The sequence below is a fragment of the Toxorhynchites rutilus genome, chromosome 3, assembly GCF_029784135.1.
Source record: "Toxorhynchites rutilus septentrionalis strain SRP chromosome 3, ASM2978413v1, whole genome shotgun sequence".
Taxonomy (NCBI): Eukaryota; Metazoa; Arthropoda; class Insecta; order Diptera; family Culicidae; genus Toxorhynchites; species Toxorhynchites rutilus.
In genome coordinates, this window is record NC_073746.1 from 111,117,092 (window position 1) to 111,135,892 (window position 18,801).

Consider the following 18,801-nt stretch of genomic DNA (forward strand, 5'->3'; position numbering starts at 1 on the left):
GATTTCATGGCACCTTCGATTTTACAAGCATTCTTCTCTCCATAACACGATACCTCCCTAACTCGATGCCTCTCTTACTCGATGTGTTTTGATTCATTTTTCCATGGATTTTCACCTCCCTAACTCGATTGATTTTCGCGTACATGTTTTTGTGCGTTATTACCTCAGATTTCAATTGCCCTTGAAAGTGAAGACGGAGTGTTCGTGTCATCAAACAATTTCTTTTCAAGTATGGAAAACCACGAGAAACCTTTCAAGCGAACAATCAAAATGCTAACCATTGCGCAAGGTTTGAGCATCATCGAGCAGGTCGAAAAATATGGACGGAAGGGGTCTGAAGCTGCAAATAATTTCAGTATTGCACAAAGTGCGGTATCAACACTACTCAAACTAAAGTAAAAATGGAATCGGAATGGAAAATTGTATCTAGACCAAAAGCATATAAGGTTGGTCAGAATCGAGAAGCTGGAGCGGTCAATGAATTTTTGTCTTGTCAAGCTAGACAAAATAATTTACCCCTCTTCTATTATTCGGGATATGGCTTGAGAATTTGTCCAGAAACTGGGAAATCCTAACTTTAAAGCACAACCAACATGGACGGGAGTGATATTCCGCTGGCATAATTAATGTGTCGTGAGCGATGTCGACGGTACAATACCGTTCGATTGCTCAATGTCTTTTAATAATTAGTGCAAAAAGGACCAAAACGTGATTTGCTGTGATCTGATGCCAGATACCGATATACTGGAAAGTGTTGAAAAACCTGAGAAAAACGCTGAAGATAGTAGTTCTATTGAGATGTTAATTCGAACGTTTAATCAAACCTGAAGAATATGTCCGGAATATTGAAATCAACTGAAAATGTTCCTGTGAAACTATTCGAACATTTCTTTGTGATTGAACAGTTCCTGCGTGATCGTTACAATTCAGTTTGAGTAACATAGTTAATCAATATTTTCTTTGTTAACCTAGTGCCTCATGAAAGTCGGACTCGATTATATACAAACTCGATTATATATGATTCGATTATGTAAAATTTAGGACTCGATTGTATACAGTTTGAAAAAAAAAGTTTTTTTTTATAATTCAAATATGAATAATTTCAAGAAAAAAAATTAACCTTTCAGCATTAAGGTGAAAGGGCCTGGCCGGGTAAGGGAGTAAAAAGTGCCCCCAAACCAAATCACTAGCTGTATGGCAAATATAGTAAAGGATATTAAATAAGAAATTTTGGCGGTTTATTTGAACCCCTATGTGGTTTGACGTAGGATCTATAGTGACAAACGTACTTTTTCGTGCATTTCACGCCATCCTCAATAGATCCGAGATAAAAATTTGAAAAAAATACTGAATGTGCATCTTACTACGATGTATCAAAAAAAATTATCAAAAAAAAATTTCATCAAAAATTTTAGTACTAAAAAAAATAATGAAATCTTGAAAATTTTTTTTTTGGGATTTAGAGATTCAGTACTACTCTAATTCATATTTTAATGTGTTTCTACGGCTTTTCTAGATATGTGTGATTTTTTTCAGATTTTTTTGAGTGTTGCGCGGTATCAAAAAATTTTTTTTTTATGTTTCCAAAGAGTGGTTAGGTAAGGGAGTAAAAAGTGCCCCCAAACCAAATCACTAGCTGTATGGCAAATATTGTAAAGGATATTAAATAAGAAATTTTGGCGGTTTATTTGAACCCCTATGTGGTTTGACGTAGGATCTATAGTGACAAACGTACTTTTTCGTGCATTTCACGCCATCCTCAATAGATCCGAGATAAAAATTTGAAAAAAATACTGAATGTGCATCTTACCACGGTGTATCAAGAAAAATTATCAAAAAAATAATTCATCAAAAATTTTAGTATTAAAAAAAAATTATGAAAATTTGAAAATTTTTTTTTGGGATTTAGAGATTCAATACTACTCTAATTCATATTTAAATGTGCTCTTACGGCTTTTCTAGATTGATAAATATCGTCAAGCTGTTTTTTTTTAAATATCTAATAATAAAAATAAAATAATAAAAAAGAAAAATACACAGTACAAAAAAATGTTATAGATTTTCTGGCATTTCGAAATTTTGAAAAAAAATATAACTTTGAGACCACAAATTCGATTTGTTTTTTTATTTTAATCTTTCAATTGAAAACCACGAATACAATAAAATAATCGATTTCAAAAAAATAAAAATAATAATGCAGACGATGAAGAAAATTATTTTGTGTCACACAATGCTCTTAAAAATTCAGGAAAAATTACGCCACATGTAGAAAAAAGACACATACGAACGCATTTAAATAAAAATTTGAGCAGGAGTGGGTCTCAAAGTTATATTTTTTTTTCAAAATTTCGAAATGCCAGAAAATCTATAACATTTTTTTGTACTGTGTATTTTTTTTCATTTTATTTTTAGTATTAGATATTTGAAAAAAAAACAGTTTGAAGATATTTATAAATCTAGAAAAGCCGTAAGAGTACATTTGAATATGAATTAGAGTAGTACTGAATCTCAAAATCCAAAAAAAAAAATTTTCAAAATTTTAATATTTTTTTAGTACAAAAATTTTTGATGAAATTTTTTTTGATAATTTTTCTTGATACACCATGGTAGGATGTACATTCAGTATTTTTTTTTAAATTTTTATCTCAGATCTATTGAGGATGGCGTGAAATAAACGAAAAAGTACGTTTGTCACTATAGATCCTACGTCAAACCACATAGGGGTTCAAATAAACCGCCAAAATTTCTTATTTAATATCCTTTACAATATTTGCCATACAGCTAGTGATTTGGTTTGGGGGCACTTTTTACTCCCTTACCTAACCACTCTTTGGAAACATAAAAAAAAAATTTTTTGATACCGCGCAACACTGAAAAAAATCTGAAAAAAATCACACATATCTAGAAAAGCCGTAGAAACACATTAAAATATGAATTAGAGTAGTACTGAATCTCTAAATTCCAAAAAAAAAAATTTCAAGATTTCATTATTTTTTTTAGTACTAAAATTTTTGATGAAATTTTTTTTTGATAATTTTTTTTGATACATCGTAGTAAGATGCACATTCAGTATTTTTTTCAAATTTTTATCTCGGATCTTTTGAGGATGGCGTGAAATTAACGAAAAGTACGTTTTTCACTATAGATCCTACGTCAAACCAGATAGGGGTTCAAATAAACCGCCAAAATTTCTTATTTAATATCCTTTACAATATTTGCCATACGGCTAGTGATTTGGTTTGGGGGCACTTTTTACTTCCTTACCCGGCCAGGCCCTTTAAGTGGCTTTTATAAGTACAGTGGGTTAAAAATCGCGATTTTTGAAGATTTTGATTGAATCTTCATCAGGAATTGTTTATATCGATATTGCAGCGAAATTAAGAGAGATAGAAGTTGGGCGTCGAAGAACAAATTGTAGAGAGGTTAGAGAGCTTTAATTTAATTGATAGAAACAATCAAGTTTAGTATGAATTTTTAGGATAAAATTAATAATTACAAATAAAAAAAAAACTTTTAAATTTTCCACTTCAAAAATGTTTAATCCACTAATTTAGATGTTCCACTACTATATCCTGTACTAAATTTTCTCATCAACAAAGCAACAAAATCGGATTACGTAGCATACTTTTCAATGTAGAGTCAGTTTGAGCCAACAGAATCCGAAACAAAGAAAAAGTTCTATAAGTCTGTCATCGTTGAAATTCTAACATATGCGTAGAAGGATTTTTTTCGTGAAATATAACCGTCTATCACCTCCTGAAAGATTCTGAAAAAAATATTTTTTTTATATGAGAAAGGTGTTTTTTCACTTTAAGGGAATGAATCAAAAATTCAAATTCATACCATAATTGGGACACTTACCCTAATATATGACAATTTGAGACATAAAAAAAATTAGGAAAAAATGTTCTGTATCTCGATACCTCCCTAACTCGATGGTCCCTTTGGATATCGAGTTAGGGAGAGTTGACTGTAGTTAGAATGAAAGCATTCAAAAAATCTCCAAAAAAAATCGACTTCACACTCTGTTCCTTAAATTTTTTTGTCGAGTTTAGAGAAAAAATCGGTCGTAATGCCACATATCGACGTTGTATCGTTCGTTAGAAAGAGGCCGGATATTTTGTATTGTTGTGTACCTAATTTGTAGACAACTTTTATTTGTTGAGACTTCATAACCAGAGGAACAACTCTTCATGAGCCAAGCCTTTCAACGTAAATCCCATTCCAGAAAGGCGCAGTTCCTCTTCTCTGTCCCATCCATCCCGAACCATATATTCATGTGAGTAACATGCACCAAGAGCCAACCAAACCGTCGAAGCATGCCTTCACGTTTGCTGCTGCATCATAATAAATCACCCCATCAAACCTTATGAGGCGGGAGGCAGTGTGTGCGTAATGGCTATATTCCCTATTCTGGCTCTGGCGGGTAAGCAGGTTTCCTCCAAACAAAACCACATACTGCAGATGCGCTGCAGTAACCACAAAACAAGTGCATCCTGGCTGGCTTTCGTGGTTGTGATGGTCAGTTCCCCTCGCTTTCGTTTCCTTCTTCCCGAGCGCAGCAGCATAAATCGATTTATATGTGCAGTGCTCCTAACGGTTCCCACGGTACGCGAAACGTGTTTTGTGCTCGTATGATGAATTACGAGCGATTATATTTAGCGGCAATTTTACCTGTTATCCAACACACAACATAACAAAGCTATTTCGGCTCTGGCTCGGCGCTTATCAGATCGAGGAATATTTATGGTTTGCGATGATTAGACGAGCATAGATGTTTTACGGTTTTACTGACCTGGACCTTGTTTGTGGGTAAATGTATTCCAACTAGTGAATTAGTTTAATCACAGCGAACTGTGAGATTAGTAGTCATCAAATTGAAAGCGAATTTTCACCAAAATTGCTCTCACTTTGGCGACAATCGGAAAAAAGAGGGTTCGAGAAATCCGCAAATTTCGTTTTCATTAAAATGAAAGTTCCCGAAACGAGCACATGTTCAATGCAAACAAAAAAAAAACACATCTCCGAAGATGTGCAAATTTTCCCCGTGTAAGCAATTGTTTTTTTTTTGTTTCTCTCTCGTCGGCATTTCAAATTAATATTTCACCGCGTGCCATGTGCCGACGACTCGGCTAATTTTATCGGAAAATCAACAAAACGTTTGCGCGCTCACATGGCGAATGTTAAATTTGCCCGTTCACGTCCGATGACGGCGGAGTCGAACGTGTTTGCATTTGTGATTGATGATCGGGAAGAAGGAATCACACAGACGTTTCTGTCGCCGCAAGTGTGCGTATAAGATTCTCGATAAACTTAAGTAATGTTTGTTATGCTCTCGCGAAAAACGCTCATCCCTCGTGATTGTGGAAGATTTTGCAAATATGCTGAATACGCATAGTCTAATAGAGATGATATCATCAACGGTAGACTGAGTTCTCAAAGATATGAATCAGGCTTGGTTTTGTCAACCGAAGTGCATTTGCATCACATATTTGATTGATACAAGGTAGACCTGAACAGATATGACCCAACGTACATTTGATAATTTTTCGTTAAGATAAGTTCAGTTATCCAATACGTGATCATTTTTTTTTTTCAAGCGTCACCGTTCACTTATAATGTATTCTTTTTTCATGTTCATGGACTCGTTTATCTATCTTTCACTTGCTCCACAAACGTCTAGCTAATGTATCCCAAATACAGGTTTTTAACATGGGTTCCTAACATTCAGCCAGATCTCGGACAGATGTTGTATATCGATTTCGATTAGCAGCAGTAGCAATAGTGGTACTAGTATTACCAACCCCACTAGTGGTAGTGCCAGTCAAGCCACTTTCAACTACACCTTACGCTCTGGGCTTCTGAGCGTTTGTACCGCATATCGTGCTTAGACTCAGATGTTCTTTGAGTTTTTGTTACACGGGATGGACGGTCTCATTTTGCTGTTCAAATTCTTCCACCAACAAACCCAACGTGACTCCGGCGCAGCGCCGATAGTGCTGCTGGCCGTTTATTAACATTAACAATTTTCACTCTCTGTTTACACGAGTCGCTACGCTGATCTCTCCTTCTCCCCCATTGAGTTTACTCGTTTTCTCGGAGCAACACGATAGAAACCCGCTTTCCATCACATGTTGTGCAATTCAGGGGTGTTCATTTTATCTGGCTGTTGTTCAACAATGTGTTAAAGTCTTAATTTCAATTATAGAATCGATCCGTGGGTAGGCCTGCCGTTACCAATCTCCCAACCGCGATGGTTGAAATATTCCATGACAGTAAAGTTTCAATCCATGATACGATTGGCATTTTTATGCCTTTCAAATCATTTTTACCATTAAGGGCGAATATTAAAATGTATGATTCATAACATACATATCCTGCATTTCGCGCAACGAGCATACTAGATGTACTGGAATTTTCAATTGGATGATTGATTCAACTAACGCTTATAATAGGGGTTCGGCATCAACATTTTCAACGAATTTTAGAGATTTTTGGAACGCAGAAACTTCGTAAAGATCGCTTCGTATCACTGTGAGAAATCCTAATTTTATAAGCTTCGATTTAGTTAGTAGAACGTTCCAGTAAGATCCTTTATTACAGTAAAAAATTTGATATGAACGAAAAAATACCTTTTCGACTTTTAGTATGACATAAAATAATGATCGCACAACAAAAATTCATCAAAAAAAAACCTTACAAAGTCCAGTTATAACATTGCCGAAGAAGTATATTTAAATTTTCCAAAACTGTTTCAAGAAAGTACCAACAACAGGGTTTTTGCAGAGTGTTTGAAAATCTACCGTAATTTCGCAAATATTGCAGCAAGTGTCTACATTTTTTTATATTGACTAGTTGACCCGGCAAACTTCGTCCCGCCCAAAACTTGTTTGTTGTTATCAATACCTTCAAACATTCACGTTTTCTTACTATGAGCAAGTTCATGGGTCCAATCGCAGAACTATTCATTGATTGATCTTCCAATCGACCCCATAGTTTACCTTCTACTATGAAATTCCTAGTATTTCTAACAAAACTCATCATTATAATATCAGATTATTTTCAGACACAATTCTCGTTTAAGATTTTTCAATCACTTGCAAATAATATGTTTCTCCGTTACATGGAATAAATGTTATATACAGAAAATATGATAGATGGAGTGCCTAACCACCATAGAAACATTTATTGCACACTAAAACCTCCACATGCCAAATTTGGTTTCATTTGCTTGATTAATTCTCGAGTAATGCAGAAATTTGTGTTTCATTTCTACGGCAGCATCGTACCGTACCGTACCTACTCTCAAATTGTACCTGCCAAAAGTAACGATTGAAGTAGCAGCTTTCGAAACATTCTATTTAGATAATGGGATGTACATCATGTGCACCCGTGGCCGAGTGGTTAGCGTCTCACATTATCATGCCGGGTGTTCGGGTTCGATTCCCGTTCTGGCCGGGGGATTTTTTCGTCAAAGAAATTCCCTTCGACTTGCACTGTGATCACGCGTATTCTAGAGTTTGCCCCTCGGAATACATTCAAGGCGTGTTATTTAGCTTAAGAAATCTCAAGTTATTATTAATAAATGACGCTAGTTAATGCATACGTTGAAACGGCAAAAGTTCCACAGGGAACGTTAACGCCATTCAAGAAGAAGAAGAAGATGTACATCATTTTAAAGCTAAGGCCTTCAGTTTTTGGAATATTTTACGAACATATTTTTATCTTGATATGTGTAGATGTAGTGGACAAAAATATAGAGAAGAAATAAAAAAATGATTACTTTCTGTTTCTTCAAAGATTTCGTGGATAACATATTTTTTGCCAATAGCAAATACATTTGATTAACCTTATTAACCAGCTTTCATTTGTTTTCTATAACATTTCGGTATGATATTTAATATAGAGATATTTTTATTCGAATGAAAAATTTACCCTTCGTGTTTGATGATGAATGCAGATGATGCAGTTCTGAAAACTCCAAGGCTCAGTTCAAGGTTTATTTATTTCTTCGACAAAAAAAAATTCTTGCATCCAATTCAAAAAAGTGCCAAAAACAGGTTTTTTTGTTGTGTTTTACAAAATCTAATGTAATCCTGAAAATATTACAGTAAGTTGTGATGTTTCGAGACAAATGTTTAGCGTAGTGTATCCTCAAAACCCCTGTGAATGTTTCATATTGATATGGAACCTCGGGTAATACGGACAGTGTGGGTAAAATGGTCAGGTGTTTGATTTGTAAAGTTACATTTTGAATTTCAGATTTATGTTGATGGGAACACCTTCTACATGTTATTCTATAATATTTAAGCCACACTATGGCAATGAATACTGATCAAAAGTGGAATAGGGAAACAAAAACCGAAAATCATACATGATTCCGCGTGTGGATGTTAATTTAGCTGCTTCGATATTTTTTTTAATGATTTAATTTTTAATGATTTAATATCATTAAATTAATTTTTAATGATTTAATATCAAAATTCAATTCGCAAATGGTTATATTTTGGTTTGTGAGTTAACAGAGAAGCGATATTAGGTATGTACGGAAAAGTAAATTCATTTTTGAGTGGAAAATTTAAAATATTGAAATAATTGTACTGGTGGGATAAAACGGACAGTTGCCAGTGGGAGTGAGACGGACTGTGAAAAGTCTGTTTAATCTATTCCTAAGGAATGCCCTGCGTCTATAGATGGAACTGAAATCGCCAGATGTAGACTGTTTAGAAGCTGAAACCAAAAGCAAAATAGTTGAGGGCCTGTCTTTTTATACTGCTGAAAAGCAGATATCACTTCTAGGTGGATTAATTCGATTTTTTCATCATTTAACGGACATTCGTGATGAGTTCAGACCTTGGTTGAAAAAGGTTATTCCTCTCGCGATCGATAAACCTTGACTTTCATATATTACAAACCAGTCCATATTACCCTCACTATGTGTCCATATTACCCGCATCGAGAAAAAAGTTGTACTTTTCGGTCTGTTTTAATTTCAGTAAAAACAATAAAAAACACTTTTTTGTAAAACATTTGACCAATTAGGTAGAAAAACAGTTTATTGTATAGCAAGAAACTGCATCGAAATTTTGGGAAACATGAGTTTCCAAAGATATAATTGAAGTTCTTCTTAACATGTCCGTTTTACTCCCACCTCCCCTGCCGTTTTCACGTAGGACTACGCCTAAACCGGAAGATATAGGGGGTGAAATGGAAATCTAGGCACTGAACAAGTAGGAAAAAATGCAAGATTTGGAACGCTTATAACTCGAGCATTTCTCAATAGATCGCAAAGGTTTTTGCATCAATTGATAGGAAATATATCTACGCATCTATCATAACGAATAACATTTCATTTTTCATGAGATAAATAATTAAATAATTGTGAAATATCAAGTATTGTCAAAATGCCCTATGTGCCCATTTTTGATTGGTCCATTTTGTGCTCCTCAAATCGTACCGACCAAAACGGGCAACCAGAGCAGCAGCGAAATAGAATGAAGCACGATTGGGAAGGAAAAAGAAAAAAAATGATCGAAACATTGGTCGCAGTCTCACACATGCGTAATTCTCGAGCCAACCAGTCAGCTTAAAAATCCCCGCTCCGCTGCCGTAACGATCATTCTCATTCAAACCGTACACCACATCGGTTCGCATCACAACACATCAACAAACCAACCCAAGCAGCCATGTCTGGACATGGTAAAGGAGGAAAAGTGAAGGGAAAGGCAAAATCCCGCTCGAACCGTGTTGATCTGGAGTTCCCCGCAAGGGTAGCTAGGCCGAGCGCGTTAGTACCAGTGCACCAGTCCACCTAGCCGGCGTTATATAGTTTCGGCCGCCGAAGTGATCGAGTTAGCTGGCGAAGCTGCTCGCGACGATAAGAAAACCCGCATTCGGAACAGAACACATTCAGTTCGGTGGACATCAAGACAACAGCCAGTTGCAGCGAGTGGCGAGTGGCAAACGCAATCGCAAAACGGCAGCTGGTAGCAGAAAAAAGTTTGTTCTTTATACAATCTGCTCTGGTGGCAAATCCAGAACAAGGCGGCATCGAGGGCGTTCGAAATGGTTTTTTTCAAAACCACGAGTACTAACTTTTCTAAATTGGAACCATTCCATAAAACAAGGCGCTTTTCAGGGCCATTAAACCTTCCAAAAAAGAGTTTAGGAAATACATTTCAATGCTTTCTAAAACATTATCCAAAATAATAATAAAACACAAATTGATTTTTTCATAATTTGTTTGCCAGGATCTGATGAGTATGTGAATTTGGCAGTTGTTCTGAGCTTATTGATAGTTGGGGACTTTCCTGATTATTAAATTTTCACCAATTCATAAATTGTTTCCAGATTGAAAGTACAGTAATTTACAATTAGTTCGACATTTAGCTAATTGGACGGACATGTAATGCGACTTATTTAGTTGGACATTTTTGTAAACATAGAGTTCGGGGTCCAAATTATGACCCCACATTGAAAGTCGACACTGTACCACTGTCATCGCAAATGTTCAATTACAGGTTAAAATCGCCTCCAATGCGACACTGAGTGGCGCTTCGGCACGTCGCATTGAATGTAATTTACTGTACAACATGTCACAAAGCTGGATGGGAAGAAATTTTCCAAATGTGAAAGCTGTGGCGAGTGGCAAACGCAATCGCTAAACAGAAAGGTTTAGCCGAACAAGATGGGGATATCGAGTGATAACAAAACAATAAACTCTTTTTTAGATTGAAGATAATTTTGTGATCCTGAAAAGGACCCTTTTTAGCCTGCATGTGAATCCAACGAGCGAACAAATCGTAATGAATGTATTTTTTTGCCATCGCTCCCTTTTAACGCTCATTCGTTCGTCTCGTTGGACTCGCCCCTCTGGCTGAGTTTGCCGATTTGTCTCTATCCTGTGAGTGTGTACCGCTGGAGTATAAAACACGCGGACCCCAAAAAAAATATCTTATTTTCTTTCAAACCGTAAAACGGTGTGGTTGTACGGCATCGGCATCGCGGACGTAACAAAGGAGGACAAGTTAAGGGAAAGGCAAAGTCCCACTCGAACCATTCTTTGTGTGGACACCGACTGGATCATATTCAATTAGTTTGCTCATCGATTCGGATACTACCGATTACTATTTATTGTTCATATATTCAAATTATTTTTTTTTTATATTTTTGAAACAATTGTTAAGTAGAACTAAGTTAAGTTGATACCCTTGAATAGGACCGATGGTTTTTGTGGTGTGGTAGAACCAATTAAAGATGGTTGATTGGCGATTCATTCATGCCCTCGCGAGAACCACAGAAAAACCTGTTTTTGTGCGCTTTTTTTACGTGCAATTTTCTTTCTGAAAATGAAGAGGCAGCGTGTCTCAACGTATAGAAGGAAAACAAAACAAAATCGAACGTTGATCACGAATAAAATAATTAGGATTTGAATTATTAACTTAAGGAAACTTTCTTATGCGATCTCTATCCATCGCATAAAAAAGTTTTTTTTTAAATTGTGTATCGAAAACTAATTTTAATAGTTACTGGTGAAGTACGGTGAAGTACGATTTTTTATGCGGTTTTTGGTACGGTCCCTATCCCTCGCACAAAAACAGGTTTGCCTGTATTCACAAGTATTAATCGCGAACGTTATCCGGGCGGAGTTTTTGGCAGTTGACACACTCTCAGTCACTGGCGATTATATATCTGTTCCACCAGCACCATTAACCACTTCAATCTACCTTTGGCAACGTATTTCAACAATAACGATATGTGTGTGATATAATACCGAAGCATATCTACCAGACGGTATAAAAATCGACGACGTGTATTAAAATATGTATAAGAAAGGAAAATTCCCGACACTAAATAAAAACAGGAAGTGGGTTATATCTATGGTATAACCGCAAGGGTGACGTAGGACTATCGTTGATTTAGAGATCATTTGTATGAAGTTGAATCTGAATTCATTCTGAATGAATGAATATTTGGAGAACTTTGAAAACGAGAGCGTTACGTTGGAGGCACAAGGTTTTATGCATCCAATATTGGATACGGAAATATCCTACTGATGGGGAAGAATAATCTTCAGAAGCTATCCTGTTGATTGCGATTGATTGAAAAATCACAAAACCTAATGTATTTGGTCACAGTGTTACATGGATAGAAAACATTAAAATAAACTCTTTCATATGAATATAATTTTAAATTCCCAGAGGAACTGGCAGATTATTTTCAGTAACGATTAGATATTTCCACATTATCCTCGATACTGGAAGCCCACCAGTGGTTAATGCTAACTCGATAACCATCTGTTAATAGCACTTGATTGAAACATATTTGGTCACAGTGTTACATGGATAGAAAACATTCAAATAAACTCTTTCACATGAATGTATTTTTAAATTCCTAGAGGAACTGGCAGATTATTTTCCGGATCTTTCTCGATCCAAACGGAAAGAATTCCGTGCGTGTATGTGTGTGTGTGTAGCGGCTGCTTCGAGATCTTCCCGGGGAACCGTTTGTAGCATCACTCTCCTCCTGATGGATTCCCTTCTGGCATAAGGTGCACAAACAGGCTCTTGGTGACACCGTTCATCCGCGCTTTCATGATAAATGAAGAGCTTCACCACAACAGCGACAACATGCTCCAATCGCTGTTCAATTAGAACTGAGTGGATTTCCGAACGGCGCTCGCTTATATACCGATTGGTGATTTCAATAGCCTATTTTGAAAGCAAATTTAAGACTATTGAAACAAGTTTTTGGATCAGAAAGTAACAAGTATAGAACGCGTAGACATTTTATCTTTCGAATGAAGTGTTTATCATACCATTTCGTTCAGTTGCTTAGGAGCTATTAACACTCAAAATCTCGGTCTCCGGCGTAACGCTTTCGTTTTCGAAACTTTGATTTTACACCCCGGTATAGAAATGAAAGACGTAGTCCTACGTCAAAACATATATTCTGTCCGTTTTATTATAGAAGCGTTCTTCCGATTGTCTTTCTAGACAGCTCATGGAAACCCTCCATCGCCGGGTATTGAAACTTGTTACAGGAAAGAGAAAGTTCGACGCACGGAAAATTCCAGAAAACATCGTCGTTCAAGCCGCTGTCTGCGTTTACATTGTCTTGATTCAATCCTGTGAATCCTGATTTTAACTCTACCTCAACAATTCCAACAAGAGTCGATTTTTGACAAGATTTCATGAAATTCGAGGACATTTGGCATATTTTTTTTTGGAAAACCCCGATTTTTCTTATCCTGATAGTGACGTGTAAGGACCGGAACTTGTGATATGAAGATGGATTACAGGATTTGACAGATGAAAACATCCTAATCATCGCATAAATGGTTATCTCCATAAAGTGTGGGTTTAATCTGCGCCTCCGTTCTTTCATTTCAAGACCAAGCTGAATTGTTATTATTTCACCATAACTTGATAGAGTCTTGTAGCTCTGCTGCTATGCCGGAGAGTGGTGATATTTAGTATTAGAGACCCACGTCTGTATCGATTGCTGGTACAAAATCGACTCTTTATTCATTTCTTATTGTTACAGTTTCTACACCCAAAATTGATTTTTAGCTCATGTTTTGTTATCCCGATTTATGACATTAAATGAGACATAACATAACAGAAAATGTCATGACTCACAAATACTGGTAAGCATTTGTATAATATACATGGTACAGCAATATTTATAAGATTAATACGAGCGAGCGAAGCAAAAGACAAATAAGCTTTCCGCATATTTGCCAAATACACGGCCCATACCGAGATGGATATTGTTCTCCTTCATGCGCTCCTTTTTTGCTCTTAGAAAACACTTTTCAACTTTATTTTATAATCAGGTGCAATATTATCACGTATTTGCTGAACAACTGCTGAAGCAAATAGCGTGGTCGTGCAAAATAGCATTGCGTTCCAGCCGGCCTTGGTTCGATCCCCATTGACTTCGTATCGACTTTTTTTTTGCACAATCCCAAATGAAATGAGAAAAGAAAATAGAAAGAGATGTCTGCACGCATACATACAAACCATTTTTAGGCTTTTAAAACAACTCATTACGAGGTGCGGATTAAACGAAAACTTCGGGTCGAACACAACACCAAGATATGTCAAACACCGTATTATCGATGCTGTAATTGAAAAAATCGAGCCCAAGGAATGACGAAGGGTTATAACCTGACATTTTTCTATGATGATAACAAGTTTGTTCTTGAGTCTCCAGTAAACAAACATTTCGAGCATTATTTTGCTCAAACATATAAGCATCTTCCACATCAAACGTTAGGAAGGAATTCTATAGTTTCCAGAAATGTTTCTGATTCGGACCAATCCACTTGTTGTAAATGGAAATTTGGCTTGAAGCTATTTATTTTCAATTGATATTTCTAATACTTAAGATTTTGCCCTACATAATGGGTTGTACATCTCTAGTGTCCCATCTATTAACTCCTAACCACGCACCACTCAATCCAATGAAGATTTAATTTACAAAAAGTTGTGAACAAAATTAGATACAACGCTTTTTGATGGGCCAAGTTGTGGATCGTCAACTATTTTCCATCAAGCGGTTTTCAATCATGTTTCCGTGAATGTGTAAATATAGTAACAAGCATCTGAACAAACCAATTTGTATTGCGCTATATTACCGTTCATATTACCAATATTTTGGTAATAGAGTGATAGTTGATTCTCCAGTATTTTGGGTGCATTATGGTTACCCGGTGGCGGGAAATAAGATGATGATGGATACTTTCCTGATATCACAGGCCGGCCGACCCGAACACTGAACCCAGAGCCAACCCGACTTGAAGGTAGCACGACTGTGTCAGACAGATAAAGGGTTCCCATAGTGCATAGTACTGTGCGTCTTGTGAATTTAGGTCCGCTGTAGCTGATCCGTTTTCGGTTTTCGGTTAGGTTTCAACCAAACGGAGAGTTTTCCCATCAGACCAGTATCATAGATCGCCCACCACTACGGACACAGTTTTTGATACTGTAACTTTGAAGAAGATAATTGAAAGATCATCTAACCTCTTCTCGCGTAGCACTAGCTTGGTGATTTTCAGATTTGATGAGTATTAACAATACCATGATCATGTTGTTTCAAATTCATTTCGTTCAGATCCGACTTGATGGCACACACGCCGGTTGGTAGATGTACACCACATTTTAAATAATAATAAAGGTTTCACCTCATTCCCCCACAAAAGTTAGACGAGTTATCTTGAAGATAATAAAATATTTGTATTTTCATTAAGGCAGTATTCTAGTTCAGAAATTTGAAAAAAAAAAAATGTTTTCCTTCACATTTCTGTAGTTTAGACATTCAAGAATATAACCTAGAAAGGACATATCGAAAATCTTATTATTTACCGAGTTACAGCCATATTAGTGCTGCGGTATCTAACCTCGTACGGCCATAACAATGAACTTCAAACGTGTTTTCCTTGAAACTAGTTTTTTTCTAACTGGCATACACGATATTTCAAGTTCTACTGATCCGATTCATACCTCACGTAAGAAAAAAGGTTTTAAAAAGCATTTTGTTTTTCAAACGGCCGCCATTTTTATTTTTCATATATTTTTCAAAAAATATGTTTTTTATTTGTCCGAGGTTCTTGCGATAGCGGCATCTTTACTGATTCATAGTCTGTTCGATTTTTTTTTGTTTCAGATAACCAGAAAGAATGGAATCGTGTACGCCATGGCACATTTTTTTATCCCCCTCACTTCATCAGCTCTTAACTATTCTCGTTATGAATATTTTTTCTTCTTTCAATTTTTGTTTTGTTGTTAAAAGATGGATGAACAAATAATGATATAATGGATAGTAAAAATATTCTTTGTTTTATTCTTACGGAGCTCGAAAAAAACGTCCGAAACTCGTGTCTCTACACTAGAATATCCCCTTAATAGCATAAAACTGAATAAAAGGCACTGGGTTTGTCACAGACATTGAATTTTTACCAAATGAAAACAATGAAGGCATTACGTGAGCTCATATACTCCATGGCATGTCAAGGGCTTCATCGTGAGAATTGATACTATCACCAAAGGTAAAGATAAATAATTCATAGATAGTTTGCTTGGTGACATCCGTACACGTTTATTCGAACCAATCGCGAACTTTCTAATTGGTTGAGAAATCCCATGATTGATTTAGTCAAGTACGAATATGCGAATATTTTCTCCATAAACTCCAATTCGGGACTTCATAGAAGCCGAACACACTAAGAGCTACATGGTTCGCTCAAACCCTAGGGGACAAGTATCGCATAATTAAAAGGGTTCCAACACTCGTGCTTTGTGCAGCGATTGTAGGCTTACAAAAAAAAATATTTAAGGTGACTCAACTTTAAAAGTACACACAGCATTTGTAATTCCTGAACATCCCCATCTTCTCTATCGGAATCAACCCAACCACTATCAGCTAGCAAGTTTGCTCTCTTCAGTGATATCGGGCTTCTCTAGGAGCGCCGCGTGGAATCCGCGTGTCACAAGCTCCTCCTCACACCCTTGTGGTTCCACTTACCATCGCCGTATACTCGTCGTCACAATTTCGATCGTTTACGTGTTTAGGACTTCTGGGCCGGCTTCGTCGCGTTCAAATCTTTCGCGGGTCTACTCGCTCTCCCGACGGTAATTCCGCGCGAGAGCTACGGCGAGCAATTGGAATTGGCTTCTCTTCGGCATTTCTAGTCGCCGCCGCCGCCTGCAGTATTGTCTCAGCTGTCATTCCGTCCGGTTGTGGCGTAGATTCCGAAGGAAACCGCGCCGCAGTGAATTCCGATTAGTGTGCATACATATGTTCGGCGGGGATTCTGTGCCAGAACTACTGTTGTTGTTGTTCGACCTCGGTTGGTTCAATTAAGTGCAGTGTGCTATTGGATGCAGATTTCAGAAACTTACGGTGACACGGTGTCGCGTTTGTCGCTCGTAAGGATCGTAATCCTTTCGGATGAGAGTGGAGTTGGGATTGTAGCGCATTCGGGGTGCCAAGTGTGTTCAGACACGGCGACGGTCATCGTCACCGCCATGTGAATTATTTTTAGAATCTTTCGACTCTTAACTGTGCACGATCTCGGGAGTGAGACGAGAGCGACACGAGACGACGCCACGAGATTGCTGGCCCATTTCCTTAGGGAACGTGTTTTGGTTTCGAAAAGGGAACCCCGAATGAAGTTGTTTTGATGGTGTGATGAAGAAGTGTGAATCGAGGCCTTGTACGCGTGGCCAGTTTGTTTTGGATGGTTTCGGAAAACCTTGGGCCAGGGTTGTGAATGATATCGTGTGTACTTAGAAGAATATCAGAAGTTAGTCGGCGAAAGAGCGGTCCGCAGTTTTGCATTCAGATGCAGCTTGTGTGTTTTGTGCCGTTGCTAGTTAGTGGAAATTAATTTTAGACTCACTATAGCCAGCGAAAACAGAGAAGAATGGCAGTGAGGGTGCCATAAGTTGCAAGTGTAAGTGCGTGCGAAAAATTATTGTGTAACATCAAGCGTGTAAGTGATGTGACACACACGCTTGGTAACGAAACCGTATCTGCTGAAGTATCATCACGGCTTTCCAAGCGGCTGATTTCAAGGACACGGCCGGTTATATTGTCAAGCCGGATGGGTAGCAGTGAATGATGCTGAGAACAAAAAAAGTTGGAGCAGCTGATATCAACTCAGATCAAGATTGGGGGGGGGGTTTGTTACAGAAATTAGAGAGAAAAAAGGAAATCGCTGCTCGGGTGGCACCATCGATGAAATTGTCGTCAGATTGTCTGTTTTGCTATTCAAAGAGAAGTCAGTGAAGAGAATAGTATTGCGTAACGCACTGTTAGTTATAGGATTTGTTGTATAATAACTAAAACAACTATCAATAGTCAATATAAAAAAAACCTAATATTCCTAGAAGCAAAACACAAGATCACACTTGTGATTAGACACTGACTAAACTGGGATTTCTTTGCAAAACATTTACAAAACGTGAAGTGAGCCAAGACCGTTGTCCTCGCATTTTTCGTTCTAAAAATGCCTCCGGTTGTTGTGAATGAATCATAATGACATAGTTTTATTGGAAGAAAAAAAATTAAAGGGATGTGCTGAAATACGACCGCATAGTTAACGTAGGATTACGTCTGCACGAATGTATTAGATATTAGTAGCTTTCATTTCAACGTTTTTTTTCACAGATCAATTATTGGAAAAATTACAATTTGCTGTATTGCAATGGATTGTTAAGGAGAGGGACAAATTGATTGATGTAAAAATCACGTAAATCCATCAAGAAATGACTGAACTCATTCTTTATCTTAAATCTTAAATATTGAATCCGGCAAATCTCTAATTTAAAATCTTCATTAAAGACATTCGAGTCTATAATAAAAACCAAAAACTGATATTTGAAAATTGAATCTGTTTTCTCTGTTTTTTTCTATTACCTGTTTTTGGAATTTCATTTCGGAAGTTTTAGCCTTGACTTTCCATAAGTTGGAGTCGTGGCATAAAACTTGGGAGCCGAATCTTTCTAGCCAGAATCTGAATAAGACGATGGAATCTGTATTTGAAACACGACTTTAAAATGAGAATCATAAAATCTGAAATTTTAATCTCGCTCCAAACTTAAGATCTGGGAAAATCATGATTAAATTGAATGGAAATCTAAATTGAAATTAACTATTTGTTGTCAAAAAATCTGAATTTAGCATCCAAATTCAGGTATCTATATAATAAATTTAATATAGAAGGTGCATCTTAATTTTGATTGTTGAATCTAGTCTACAAACTCTGTATAAATCAGTCGATTAAATGTGTGTGTT

The 18,801-nt window shown here is 36.8% G+C and overlaps 1 protein-coding gene across 2 annotated transcripts in view; it reads left to right on the forward strand.

Moving 5' to 3' along the window:
- LOC129779888 (trafficking kinesin-binding protein milt) overlaps positions 1–18,801 on the forward strand; it is a 298,718-nt gene that overhangs the window by 120,204 nt on the left and 159,713 nt on the right. The window contains exon 1 of one of the 2 annotated variants that reach the window (XM_055787632.1): positions 16,730–17,458. The exons of the other annotated variant lie outside the window; for it this stretch is intronic. The gene's annotated coding sequence lies outside the window, so the exon portion shown is untranslated. Of the gene's footprint in view, positions 1–16,729; positions 17,459–18,801 lie in introns of those variants that run through there. 2 annotated transcript variants of the gene reach the window in all.